This window comes from Oncorhynchus nerka, linkage group LG12 (assembly GCF_034236695.1).
Source record: "Oncorhynchus nerka isolate Pitt River linkage group LG12, Oner_Uvic_2.0, whole genome shotgun sequence".
In the NCBI taxonomy this organism is placed as follows: domain Eukaryota; kingdom Metazoa; phylum Chordata; class Actinopteri; order Salmoniformes; family Salmonidae; genus Oncorhynchus; species Oncorhynchus nerka.
This window is the reverse complement of record NC_088407.1, coordinates 48,693,959-48,707,987: the sequence shown is the minus strand read 5'-3', so window position 1 is coordinate 48,707,987 and position 14,029 is coordinate 48,693,959. Positions and strand designations below refer to the sequence as shown.

The 14,029-nt window shown below is 41.1% G+C and overlaps 1 long non-coding RNA gene across 2 annotated transcripts; it reads left to right on the top strand.

Annotated features, from left to right (window-relative positions):
- The first annotated feature begins 2,808 nt into the window (after window positions 1-2,808).
- LOC115138307 (uncharacterized) lies at window positions 2,809-10,258 on the top strand. Of its 2 annotated transcripts, XR_003864919.2 has the most exons (5): window positions 2,809-2,992; window positions 7,774-7,890; window positions 9,568-9,686; window positions 9,784-9,857; window positions 9,994-10,258. It is a non-coding gene; the product is annotated as an uncharacterized LOC115138307 (long non-coding RNA). The 2 variants fall into 2 exon arrangements; XR_010465368.1 differs by having other exon boundaries at window positions 9,784-10,258.
- The last annotated feature ends 3,771 nt before the right edge of the window (window positions 10,259-14,029 follow it).

Sequence of the window (14,029 nt, the reverse complement as noted above, 5' to 3'; positions counted from 1 at the left end):
ATTCCCCCTCAGGAGACTGAAAAGATTTGGCATGGGTCCTCAGATCCTCAAAAGGTTCTACAGCTGCACCATCGAAAGCACTGGTTGCATCACTGCCTGGTATGGCAACTGCTCTGTCTCCGACCGCAAGGCACTACAGAGGGTAGTGTGTACATCACAGGGCTAAGCTTCCTGCCATCCAGGACCTCTATACCAGGAGGTCAGAGGAAGGCCCTAAAAATGGTCAAAGACTTCAGCCACCCTATTCATAGACTGTTCTCTCTGCTACCGAATGGCAAGCAGTACTGGAGCTACCCCCAAGCTACAAGACTCCTGAACAGCTAAACAAATGGCTACCCAGACCCCTCTTTTATGCTGCTGCTACTCTGTTTATAATCTATGCATTGTCACTTTAACTCTACCTACATGTACATATTACCTCAATTACCTTAACTAACCAGTGCCCCCGCACATTGACTCTCTACCGGTACCCCCTGGATATAGCCTCGCTTGTTATTTTACTGCTGCTTTTAAATGATTTGTTTCTTTTATTTTATATTTAAAACGTTTTCTTAACACTTCTTTTTATTTATTTTTCTTAACTTCTTAAAGCATTGTTGTTAAGGGCCTGTAAGTAAGCATTTCACTGTAAGGTCTACCTACACCTGTTGTATTCAGAGCATGTGACAAGTAAAATTTGATTTGATGTGTAAACTGTTGCTAACTACAGTATTATGGTATAGGACAGTGTTGCAAACGTGCAGCAAGTGCATATCTGTGGTCATGTTCTCTTCCCACAGCTGCTGTGCTAACCTTTAAGTGTAAGGCAAGCCAGAGTTAGACATGTCAGATATGAGAAAACTCTGGTTATGGTGAAAATTCACGAAGTATGACTGACAACCAGGTACGTTTCACAATTAACGATACTTTATTTGGGAAAGGTAGGAAGTGTCTCTTAAAAACAAGGGTGTACTGGGACAAATTCCCCTCTCTCATTTTACAGTTCCGGTGACTGGTGAAACATGGTCCTTTTTTTTTTAACCAGCTCATGTTTAATAAAAACAGTTAAAAGCACCACTGGAGATACAACTCACCAGTATAACTGTGCCTCTGTTGCCTACCTGGTGTGCAGTCTGTCTCTGTCTGCCTGTCACTGTCTTTCTGTCTGTGATTCTCCTCGTGCTCCTCTGGTGTCACTCTGTCTGTCACTGTCACTCCTAAGTGTTAATTGCTATTACATACATGTATAGAGCCAACATATTAACTGGCATTACATCTGTGTGTCTCTCTACTAAAACTAGTATCCTTTCCCACTGCACTGGTACCAGAAGAACAGGGGACCACACTGCATGTGCTGGGCCCAGCAACTTCCTACTTATGAATGAATGAACACATTTATTAGATATAGAATAAATATTACTGAATAAATGCCTAATAGATGACCATTGGCATATATAATACCTTATAACAGCCAAACTACATATTTCAGATTAGTGCATTTCAAGTGTTCCCCCCCTGCCCACTTTAGATGGGTGTTTAAGTATTAGGCTACATATGATTCAATACAATAAAACAGAGCGAGAGAAGGAGAGGGAGAGATGGTAGCCAATTGCTACATTAAGGAATTGGCAGTCTCTCTCCCCCTCTCTCTGTTTTCTTCTATTGAATTAAATTTACAACCTTCTGTGTTTGTCAAAGAACTATGCCGGGACTAGTTCATGTGGATGCAGATAGATTTCCAGCATTGTTCTTCATTTGACAGTGTGATAGGCGGGACTTTCCAGCCTCCAGAGTCACTTCTTTACGGCAGCTAATAGCCTCACTTGCTGGGCTGAAGAGACTGAGACTCAGAAGCGAATACACATTGATAAAACAATTAAAATAAGAACAATTCTTATTTACAATGACGGCCTACCCCAGCCAAACGTTAACCCGGACGACGCTAGACCAATTGTGCGCCGTCCTATGGGACTCTCAATCACAGCCTGTTGTGATACAGCCCAGGATCTGCAGTGATGCCTCTAGCACTGATGCAGTGCCTTAGACCGTTGCACCACTCGGGAGCCCTGAGTGACAAGAGTGTGTAAAGCTGTCATCAAGGCAAAGGGTGGCTACTTTGAAGAATCTCAAATATAAATACATTTTGATTTGTTTAACACTTTTTTACTACATGATTCCATAAGTTTTATTTCATAGTTTTGATGTATTCACTATTATTCTACAATGTAGAAAATAGTAAAAATAAAGAAAAACCCTTGAATGAGTAGGTGTTCAAACTTTTGACTGGTACTGTATATATTTAATTCAATTTCATTTGAATTTTTACCTCATCTTTACAATCATTTTTATGATCTTTTGATTGAAACTCTTCAGTTTTTGTTGGAAAGAGAATGGTTAATACTGAAGATAAAAAAATATCCAATCAGGATTTTCTTTGGTGGTCTCTGGGTAGAAAAATCGAGCTAACTCAGTCCAAAGTGGGACAGAAGGCCCAGATAGCCTAGTTTAGGTCATGCTCAGTTCGTACTTTCTCAGGGACTTTGATGAGAAGACCTTTTCAGTTGATATACTGTTGAGAGATTTATCTGAACACATTTGTTCATCGGGGAGGAGGATGTTGTAACTTTAATGGGTTACAGAGTTAATGTTTACAGTTAATTCATTGAGCTGTAGCTTAAGATATTTTATTTGACAGTTATTTACATATGTAAGAGTAATTGTATTAGAATTAATGTGATGGAGATTGAGAGAACTATGTACATATTTCTGTTGTATTGGTTAATATTGGATTACGCTATTGACTGCAAGTACCAGAATGCCTTGCGAAAAGAAGGAATAAAAAACGAGAACACGCCAGTTATGTGTACAAGTGACAAGATTATCCTGGCTTTCGCTAGCTACTTTCTTTTACTGTTTTGTAGAATCTAAAGTGGTAAAATGTAATGTGAACAAGTATTATTACTAAAAAGAAGCTTTCATCTCACAACCGAAGTCCCGAGTCATTACTTTGAAGGTATTTATTCTAGTTATCAACTTCAAGGTGGATGTTGTTGCTAATAACGAGGTAAAGACAGTTTCAAGTTGGATATTCGACGGATATTCGCGCTTTCAATCCACTTGAGCCACAGACACCAAATAATGGTCATGCTGTTGGAAGAATTGCGCACCAATTTGCACAGGTCTTATTTTCACGATTTGGACTCATTCACCCTCCAACGCTAATAAACGTGGAAATGTGAGCAGCATTTTGTATTCTTAGTTGAATTAGTTAGGGAGCGTAAACAAAGTACAAACCTTTTTTTACATTAGAATTTCAGTAGCTCCTTGGTCATGTGACCTACTTGATTCAAATAAGGTTCAGAATGTCCACTGACTACCCTTCTATATTGCACACCCTTTAGGTTGTCAATTTTCATCTCACAAGATTTTACATTCATTTTCCAAAATTTAAAATTTCAATAGCTCCTTGGTCATGTGACTTAATGACTTCAAACAAGGTTCAGAATGTCCACTGACTACCCTCCTATATTGCACACCCTATAGTTTGTCCAATTTCATCTCACATGGTTTTACATTTAAAAAAATCAATGTATAATTTCAATAGCTCCTTGGTCATGTGACCTAAGGACTTCTAACAAGGTTCAGAATGTCCAATCTGTGGGCCTACACATTGCACATCCTTTAGTTTGTCCATTTTCATCTCACATGGTTTTACATTAATATTTCAAAATGTAGAATTTCAATAGCTCCTTGGTCATGTGACCTACTGACCTCAAACAAGGTTCAGAATGTCCACTGACTATACCTTCATATCGCACATTCTGATGTTTGTCTACTTTCATCTCATGCTATTAGACTTAAATCTGCAAGCTTTTTTGAAGTTAACAAATGTTCCATACTCGCAATAACTATCTTTCACATGGACACTGTAAAGATCTGCAAATGGCTGTATGTGGTATGGATCAAGGACAAGAGAGGTGTTCGAACAGAGGTGCTTAAAGGAAGGCGCACAGGTAGGCCTCATGAAAAACAGTGGTTCATATGCGCTTTTTAATCACAGTAATAGGCAGTGGTTTGTCAGTCAGAGTGAGCTTGATAATGTGAAAGAATATTTTTCATAGCATCACTTTCATATACTGTACATTAAGACAAATCCTTCTACGTTGAGTATTAGAACACAGTTAACATAACCTGATAATGATTTGATATTTCAGTGCATTCAAAACAAGCCACCTGCAGACAACTTACAAAATGCAATAATGCATTTGAGGGTTAATTTGTCTGATGAAAATAGTTATTTGATGCATGGCCTACTATTTCTAACTGGAAAAATAAATTCCTGTCTTTTCTGAGTAAAATCCTTTTTCCAAAATTGATTTAGGCACATTTTCGTGAAGAGGTATGAGGGTTGTGATATGGGTCATTTAATAGTAAAATCATTTAAGGGATCAATACATTCCTATATTGCTTCCCCAGTATCTGCATGAACCATCAGGCCAAGTGTTTTTGGTTGACCCTGCTGGACAGAAAGAGAAGTAGGAATCGGAACACGCTGCATTCAAATTCAGGTCTTAGTTATTCCATTGTACTGGATCTAATACATATTAGCATTTTATATACATTCATAAGTCTAATAAGTTTGTATGACATACTGTGAAAGACTCTTGGCTGCTGGCTTTGTCACTTTCAGACATGCGCAGAGCAGACTGAAAGGGGAAGGGTAGCTCTTGACTTGAACCTCAGGTGTTCTCTGTATAGAGAGAGTAATCCAAAAGGCACCGACACACCCCATGACTTTCAATTGGCACCGTTGACCTGTATGTATTCTCTCCTGATTGGCTCTGTGGTGCACAGTCTGGCAGTCTGACAAAAGTGCCAGAAGTATGAGGAGAGACATCCTCCTTTGTATTTATGTGAAAAAATATTTGGATATTTGGATCCTATTCTTGGACAGTTAGAAGACCCAATGCATCAATGCAAAAAAATAATTATTACTAATTACTGTCCATGAGTAACCTCAACCTTGTGGGTCTGTGGGTGTTTGGGCCAATAAAGTGCAAACTCAATTCTACCAGTGACGAGTCTCTCATGCCCCTATGAATGGGGACACAGGGCAATAGTTTTTAATCTAAACCAGCCCTTTTTTACTGGAGTACTCTAACCCCTAATTGGGGCTCTTTTCTTGACACACAGTAGCAGTTTACCAAATAAGAAGTCAAAAAGATTTAAAAAAGTAGATTGTTGTAAGGGTGTATTACATCCTGTGCTGGTCACATTGTCATATCCATTCTGGATTCTGAGTGGTAAAATCATAGCTGAAAAATGCCTCTGTGTGTGTATACATTTTCCCCCAAGACAGAACTGCCAAAGGTATTGGAGTTGCAATGTACTGCAGAGTTCTGTCATGCTATCCAGGTCTGTGCCCAAACAGTTCGAGCTTCTACTTTTAAAAATCCACCTTTACAGAAATAAGTCTCTCACTGTTGCCGCTTGTTACAGACCCCCGTCAGCCCCCAGCTGCGCCCTGGACACCATATGTGAATTAATTGCCCCCCATTTATCTTCAGAGTTTGTACTGTTAGGTGACCTAAACTGGGATATGCTTAACACCCCGGCCATCCTACAATCTAAGCTAGATGCCCTCAATCTCACCCAAATTATCATGGAACCTACCAGGTACAACCCAAAATCCGTACACTTGGGCACCCTCATAGATATCATCCTGACCAACCTGTCCTCTAAATACACCTCTGCTGTTTTCAAAATACAAAAAAAATACACCTCTGCTGTCTTCCAGGATCATTGATCACTGCCTCATTGCCTGCGTCCGTAATGGGTCCGCGGTGAAACGACCACCCCTCATCATCGTCAAATGGTCCCTAAAACACTTCAGCGAGCAGGCCTTTCTAACCGACCTGGCCCGGGTATCCTGGAAAGATATTGACCTCATTCTGTCAGTAGAGGATGCCTGGTTATTCTTTAAAATTGCTTTCCTTAAATAAGCATGCCCCATTCAAAACAATGTAGAACAAAGAACATATATAGCCCTTAGTTCACTCCAGACCTGACTGCCCTTGACCAGCACAAAAACATCCTGTGGCGTACTGCATTAGCATCGAAAAGCCCCCGCTATTCGATGCTAGGGATGTTAGTAACTTATCGTCAGACTCAACAGCCTTTGTTTCTCAAATTACTGCCTCGCCTAGTTCACCAACTACTTCTCAGATAGAGTTCAGTATGTCAAATCGGAGGGCCTGTTGTCCGGACCTCTGGCAGACTCTATGGGGGTGCCACAGGGTTCAATTCTCGGGTAGACTCTTTTCTCTGTATACATAAATGATGTTGCTCTTGCGGCTGGTGATTCTCTGATCCACTTCTACGCAGACGACACCATTCTGTATACTTCTGGCCCTACTTTGGATACTGTGTTAACTAACCATACAATTCTCCTTCTGTGGCCTCCAACTGCTCTAAAAATGCAAGTAAAACTAAATGCATGCTCTTCAACTGATCGCTGCCCGCACCTGCCCGCCCGCCTAGCATCACTACTCTGGACAGTTCTGACTTAGAATATGTGGACAACTACAAATACCTAGGTGTCTGGTTAGACTGTAAACTCTCCTTCCAGACTCATATTAAAGCATCTCCAATCCAAAATCAAATCTAGAATCGTTGCCAAACATACCGATCCTTGACTTCGGCGATGTCATCTACAAAATAGCCTCCAACACTCTAATCAGCAAATTGGATGCAGTCTATCACAGTGCCATCTGTTTCGTCACCAAAGCCCTATATACCACCCACCACTGCAACCTGTATGCTCTCGTTGGCTGGCCCTCGCTTCATATTCGTCGCCAAACCCACTGGCTCCAGGTCATCTATAAGTCTTTGCTAAGTAAAGCCCCGCCTTATCTCAGCTCACTGGTCACCATAGCAGCACCCACCCGTAGCACTCGCTCCTGCAGGTATATTTCACTGGTCACCCCCAAAACCAATTCCTCATTTGGCCGCGTTTCCTTACAGTTCTCTGCTGCCAATGACTGGAACGAATTGGAAAAATCACTTGCCTTTACCTCCCTAATCTTACTTCATTTGCAAACACTGTATAAATACTTTTCTATTGTGTTATTGACTGCACGTTTGTTTATTCCATGTGTAACTCTGTTTTGTTGTTTGTGTCACACTGCTTTGCTTTATCTTGGCCGGGTCGCAGTTGTAAATGAGAACTTGTTCTCAACTTGCTTACCTGGTTGAATAAAGGTGAAATATAAAAAATACTGCATGTGGGAATGTCTTATGCCCGTCCTACATGTAGTGATGGTACATGGAATATTCCTCAACTGCTTATATCATAAATCGCTATTGCAAATAGAAGTATTATGTTCAACAACTGACATTTTCAGATATTATTTTGACAAACACACTTTGGTGCTTACAATTCATTCTCTATTGTCATAGACTTGATGGGCACTGTCATCTGTGATCTTTGTGATTACTTTCTTTAGGCACGTACTGATGAAACTGTCACTTGTTTTTTCTTAAAGTCCACAAACGCTCTACATTTATTCACTCTGTGATAGGGTTGGATCCTATATGCTACTTTTATTATTGTCCTGTAAATGGTTCAGTGCCTATAATTTAGGCTGTGTGTGTAGAATGGGGCATAAAGGAAATGACCTCTGCTACTAAATTGCTACTAGATTATAGTGATAAGGAAAACAGCATACGCATTTGGCTTGTGTATTCATTTGCCTATAACTAATCAGAATTCCGTTATTTTTACATAAAAAAAAGAGAACTTCAAAATGAGATCCTGCAATGGAAAAGACGACGGACATGACGTGGAAAGGAGGGGAAATAACTCACACCATGCAGCAGGACACCTTCAGCTGCGGGGTCTTTGTAATGCAGGTTTGAAAGTTATATTTTCAATAATGATTAGTTAGCTGTTATGTGACAAGTACAGTGCCTTGCGAAAGTATTCGGCCCCCTTGAACTTTGCGACCTTTTGCCACATTTCAGGCTTCAAACATAAAGATATAAAACTGTATTTTTTTTGTGAAGAATCAACAATAAGTGGGACACAATCATGAAGTGGAACGACATTTATTGGATATTTCAAAATCAAAAACTGAAAAATTGGACGTGCAAAATTATTCAGCGCCACCTTTTGCTGCGATTACAGCTGTAAGTCGCTTGGGGTATGTCTATCAGTTTTGCACATCGAGAGACTGACATTTTTTCCCATTCCTCCTTGCAAAACAGCTCGAGCTCAGTGAGGTTGGATGGAGAGCATTTGTGAACAGCAGTTTTCAGTTCTTTCCACAGATTCTCGATTGGATTCAGGTCTGGACTTTGACTTGGCCATTCTAACACCTGGATATGTTTATTTTTGAACCATTCCATTGTAGATTTTGCTTTATGTTTTGGATCATTGTCTTGTTGGAAGACAAATCTCCGTCCCAGTCTCAGGTCTTTTGCAGACTCCATCAGGTTTTCTTCCAGAATGGTCCTGTATTTGGCTCCATCCATCTTCCCATCAATTTTAACCATCTTCCCTGTCCCTGCTGAAGAAAAGCAGGGCCAAACCATGATGCTGCCACCACCATGTTTGACAGTGGGGATGGTGTGTTCAGGGTGATGAGCTGTGTTGCTTTTACGCCAAACATAACGTTTTGCATTGTTGCCAAAAAGTTCAATTTTGGTTTCATCTGACCAGAGCACCTTCTTCCACATGTTTGGTGTGTCTCCCAGGTGGCTTGTGGCAAACTTTAAACGACACTTTTTATGGATATCTTTAAGAAATGGCTTTCTTCTTGCCACTCTTCCATAAAGGCCAGATTTGTGCAATATATGACTGATTGTTGTCCTATGGACAGAGTCTCCCACCTCAGCTGTAGATCTCTGCAGTTCATCCAGAGTGATCATGGGCCTCTTGGCTGCATCTCTGATCAGTCTTCTCCTTGTATGAGCTGAAAGTTTAGAGGGACGGTCAGGTCTTGGTAGATTTGCAGTGGTCTGATACTCCTTCCATTTCAATATTATCGCTTGCACAGTGCTCCTTGGGATGTTTAAAGCTTGGGAAATCTTTTTGTATCCAAATCCGGCTTTAAACTTCTTCACAACAGTATCTCGGACCTGCCTGGTGTGTTCCTTGTTCTTCATGATGCTCTCTGCGCTTTTAACGGACCTCTGAGACTATCACAGTGCAGGTGCATTTATACGGAGACTTGATTACACACAGGTGGATTGTATTTATCATCATTAGTCATTTAGGTCAACATTGGATCATTCAGAGATCCTCACTGAACTTCTGGAGAGAGTTTGCTGCACTGAAAGTAAAGGGGCTGAATAATTTTGCACGCCCAATTTTTCAGATTTTGATTTGTTAAAAAAGTTTGAAATATCCAATAAATGTCGTTCCACATCGTGATTGTGTCCCACTTGTTGTTGATTCTTCACAAAAAAATACAGTTTTATATCTTTATGTTTGAAGCCTGAAATGTGGCAAAAGGTCGCAAAGTTCAAGGGGGCCGAATACTTTCGCAAGGCACTGTACATCAAAAAATATTTTATTTTTTGGTGTAGATGGCCAAGGAAGTTGCACAGAACTTCCCCAACATCCCCTCCCAAATTGATATGGAACCTTCAAAAACACATGGAGCAAGTGCGAAAAGAAATGGCTGAGGATATACTAAAAATGTCTGGTATGTAATGACATTTAATTCAAAGTAAATGTAAATTCTTTATTTTTATGTAGTTGTGTCGGACAGCCATATGTTCAGTTCATGCCTATGATTTCAGAGTTCAACAAAGCCAACAACTGCTTCATGTGTGCCACTGATAAAGAACCTGGATGTGGCCCAAAGACTGCCTGGGTTAGTAACATGTTTATCATCTTTTGACAACAGTGACGGCATGTAAGGCAATTTATGATATAACACAATGGGTGGCTAATTCGTCACACTACATTGATATTTGATATTATTTATAACGTGTTACATTTTGTTTTAGATTGAATGTTTTGCATGCCAAAGGTGGTTCCATGTGCTGTAACTAGGAAGGAAGACAAAATAGTTCAACAGAGCAAACAACACAAACTGGAAGTGCTGTCTTTGTTGTTGAAAATGTATGCTATACCCCATCCACACTGAAGAGGCTCTGACATGTATATCAACCAGGGATAAAGAGAAAGTTAACACTGTGAAATGTTTCATACTTATTTTAAGTTGTATGTTGACACGTTGGAAAAGATTAAAGGTCTACAATTTCTGTTTAATTTGTCAATATTCCATTTTTATTCATTGATTTACTGGCCACCATTACTGTGGTTACATGTTCAGTATATGTATTGACCAGCAAACCCACTGCAGCCTACCTCACTAGCTCACTCTCCATCCCTGCTTTGGACAATTAATAGCATGACTCTCGTACTTTGCCCTTTTCCTTTTATGGTTGATATTAACGAAGTAAGGAGATATTATCTGTCTTTCTCCTATGGGAAAACTGGGAAAATAAGTACTTAGAACTACCAATTATTATAGATAAATATTAAAGAAAAGGGTTAACACAACACTGGACTGAACCCCCTAATTGTCAAACTAATATTAATGTACAACAACATATAAGAGCTATAACTAGAGGTTATGCCGTATGGGTGTATATCCACTGCACGCTTCTTAGGTGTGTAATTGAAATTTAAACTGTAAAATGTACGTTAAACTGCGTGATTTTACAGTACACAAACAAGAGTGTAATATAGAAGGGTACATTCTGCACCATGTTTGAAGTCAGTAGGTCACATGACCAAGGAGCTATTGAAATTTTACATTTTGAAAAATGAATGTAAAATCTTGTGAGATGAAAATGGACTAACCAAAGGGTGTGCATTATAGAAGGGTAATCAGTGGATATTCTGAACCTTGTTTGAAGTCTTTAGGTCACATGACCAAGGATCTATTGAAATTTTACATTTTGAAAATGAATGTAAAATCTTGTGAGATGAAAATGGACTAACTAAAGGGTGTGCAATATAGAAGGGTAATCAGTGGACATTCTGAACCTTGTTTGAAGTCACTAGGTCACATGACCAATGAGTAATTGAAATTCAAAAAATGTAAATAATTCATTTAAAACAGTGCAAGATGTAAATCGACAAAAAAAGGTGTGTGCAATGTGTGTATGCCATCGGGTTAGCTAGAACCCATTTTGAAAGGCTCAGGAGTAATGGTTAAAGAGCTATTGAAATGTTTAAAAAAAATATTTGTAACATGTTGACGGTCCCTAACTGCTGTTGGTGGACGTAAGGAAAACTACAGGCGAATATCCGTCGAATATCCAACCTGAAACTGTCTTTACCTCGGTGTTGCTAATTTGTTTGTGGTCGCTGGTCTTTCAGCAACCACCAGCCTGTCACCTTTGATGTGGCATGGTTGTTGTTGCTATTGGTGATAGTGTGACAGTGTTGTTAGGGTACCATAGGTTGTGTAAACAGTGTTTTTGTTTTGCTAGTCACATTATTTTATGTGTCACATGCCGGTTCTGTCTTTGTGAATGCGGCAGCCCGGAGCGCAGCTAGGCCTGTTTGATTCATTCATAATGTCATCAAAAAGCATTGCTCTTCCTTCACTAAAACTAGAAAGGTCCGACTATAGAAAATATAATGTCTGGCGTATTAAGGGATTTTTGAGTTTGATACAGAAGGCATGGGGTCCCAACGATCCGCCGACTTTCCATGTGATCTCCTGCAGAAACAATGAAAAAGTCCTCCAGGAGGACCCCATCATGATGCTGCACCCAGTGATCCACCTGTCTTGGGACATTTGACTCCCAAGGACACATTGAATGGGCAACCGTGCATGTCTACCAACCATTAGAAAGTGTGGAGTGTACCCAGTCCTGCTGTGGACTGTATTGTTGTAGGCTTGAAGGATAGCTGGTAGCTGTTCTTCCCAATGTGCCTGCACTTCTTCGCTCAGTGTGTTTAACAGAGTCAACAGTGTCTGGTACATCCTCACAAGTATCCCCATACAATTCACACAGCTGTTTGACCACTGTGGACTCAAGTTGTCCCTCGTTTGCTGTGAACACGCTTGGGGTAACCAAAGGTTTTGAAGAGGTGTTTCCATAGCTCTCAAGCTGTGTTGTGGTCCGTCTGGTCCTTTGTGGGCCCAGCCCACGTGTACCTCATCAACCATCATCAGTAAGTGGGTCGGCTGGGCGACCCAGGGAGAGGTAAATCAAATGTTATTTGTAACATGCGCCGAATACAACAGGTGTTGTATGACCATGAAATGCTTACTTACAAGCCCTTAAACCCAAGAAATAGAATTAAGGACCTCCTGGGTGGAGCAGTGGTCTAGGGCACTGCATCGCAGTGCTAGCTGTGCCACCAGAGACTCTGGGTTAGCGCCCAGGCTCTGTCGCAGCCGACCGGGAGGTCCATGGGGCGACGCACAATTGGCCTAGCGTCGTCCGGGTTAGGGAGGGTTTGGCCGGTAGGGCTGGGTTTCCCTTTGTAGTCCGTAATATTTTTCAAGCCCTGCCACATCCGACGAGCGTCAGAGCCAGTGTAGTAGGATTCAATCTTAGTCCTGTATTGATGGTTCGTCTGAGGGCATGGCAGGATTTCTTATAAGCGTCCGGATTAGTGTCCCGCTCCTTGAAAGCGGAAACTCTAGCCTTTAGCTCGGTGCAGATGTGTCCTGTAATACATGGCTTCTGGTTGGGATATGTACGTGCGGCCACTGTGGGGACGACGTCGTTGATGCCACTTATTATCCAGTGACTGAGGTGGTATACTCCTCAATGCCATTGAATGAATCCTGGTACATTTTCCAGTATCTGCTAGAAAAACAGTCCTGTAGCGTAGCATCCGCGTCATCTGACCACTTCCGTATTGAATAAGTCACTGGTACTTCCTGGTTTAGTTTTTTTCCCTCTGGATGTGACATGCTGGTAGAAGATAGGTAAAAACTGATTTAAGTTTGCCTACATTAAAGTCCCCGGCAACTAGGAGCGCCGCTTCTGGATGAGCATTTTCTTGTTTGCTTATGGCCTTATACAGCTTGTTGAGTGCGGTCTTAGTGCCAGCATCGGTTTGTGGTGGTAAATAGACACAGCTACTAATAATGTAGATAGTGTGGTCTACAGCTTATCATGAAGTATTCTACCTCCTTCCTCTGGAAGCCTAGAGAGGACATCAGCATTTATACTGCGGGCTTCGGCATGGTACTTGATGTCAAACTGGTAGTTTGCCAACTGTGCGGCTCAGAGCTGCTCGAGATCCCCGAGGTTGGCTTTATGCAGATGGACAAGCGGATTATTGTCAGTGTAAACAGTGAAAATGGAGGTAAGGTTTACATTTCTCTGTTACCACTCATTTCAGTCCCAGCAGTTACAGCTTGAAGGAGCTGTGGTTTTGATTGTTTCGATCAGACTCCAGCTGCCGTAAGCGATGACCCTTTCCAGCCCATTCTGCACTTGAGACAACAGCCCCCAGCCCTCGGAAGCTTGCATCTACTCAGAGCAGGAAGGGGGAGAGAAAAGTCAGCATATACCAAAAGGTTACTTTTCAAGGTATCAAAAGCAGTTTGACACTAGAGACCACTGTACTGGGACACTTTTTTTCGTGAGCTGAACCTCTGGCTGCCCAATAGCTTATTGAGAGGTACGGCAATCATGGAGAAGTTGGGGATCAATCATATACAGTGGGGCAAAAAAGTATTTAGTCAGCCACCAATTGTGCAAGTTCTCCCACTTAAAAAGATGAGAGAGGCCTGTAATTTTCATCATAGGTACACTTCAACTATGACAGACAAAATGAGAAAATAAATCCAGAAAATCACATTGTAGGATTTTTAATGAATTTATTTGCAAATTATGGTGGAAAACAAGTATTTGGTCACCTACGAACAAGCAAGATATCTGGCTCTCACAGACCTGTAACTTCTTCTTTAAGAGGCAGGTAACACAACTTGAACGGCATCTGTTTAAACTCGAACAGCCCAGCGGGGTGGTGAAGGCATTCTACTCCCGGTCTCGGGGGTCC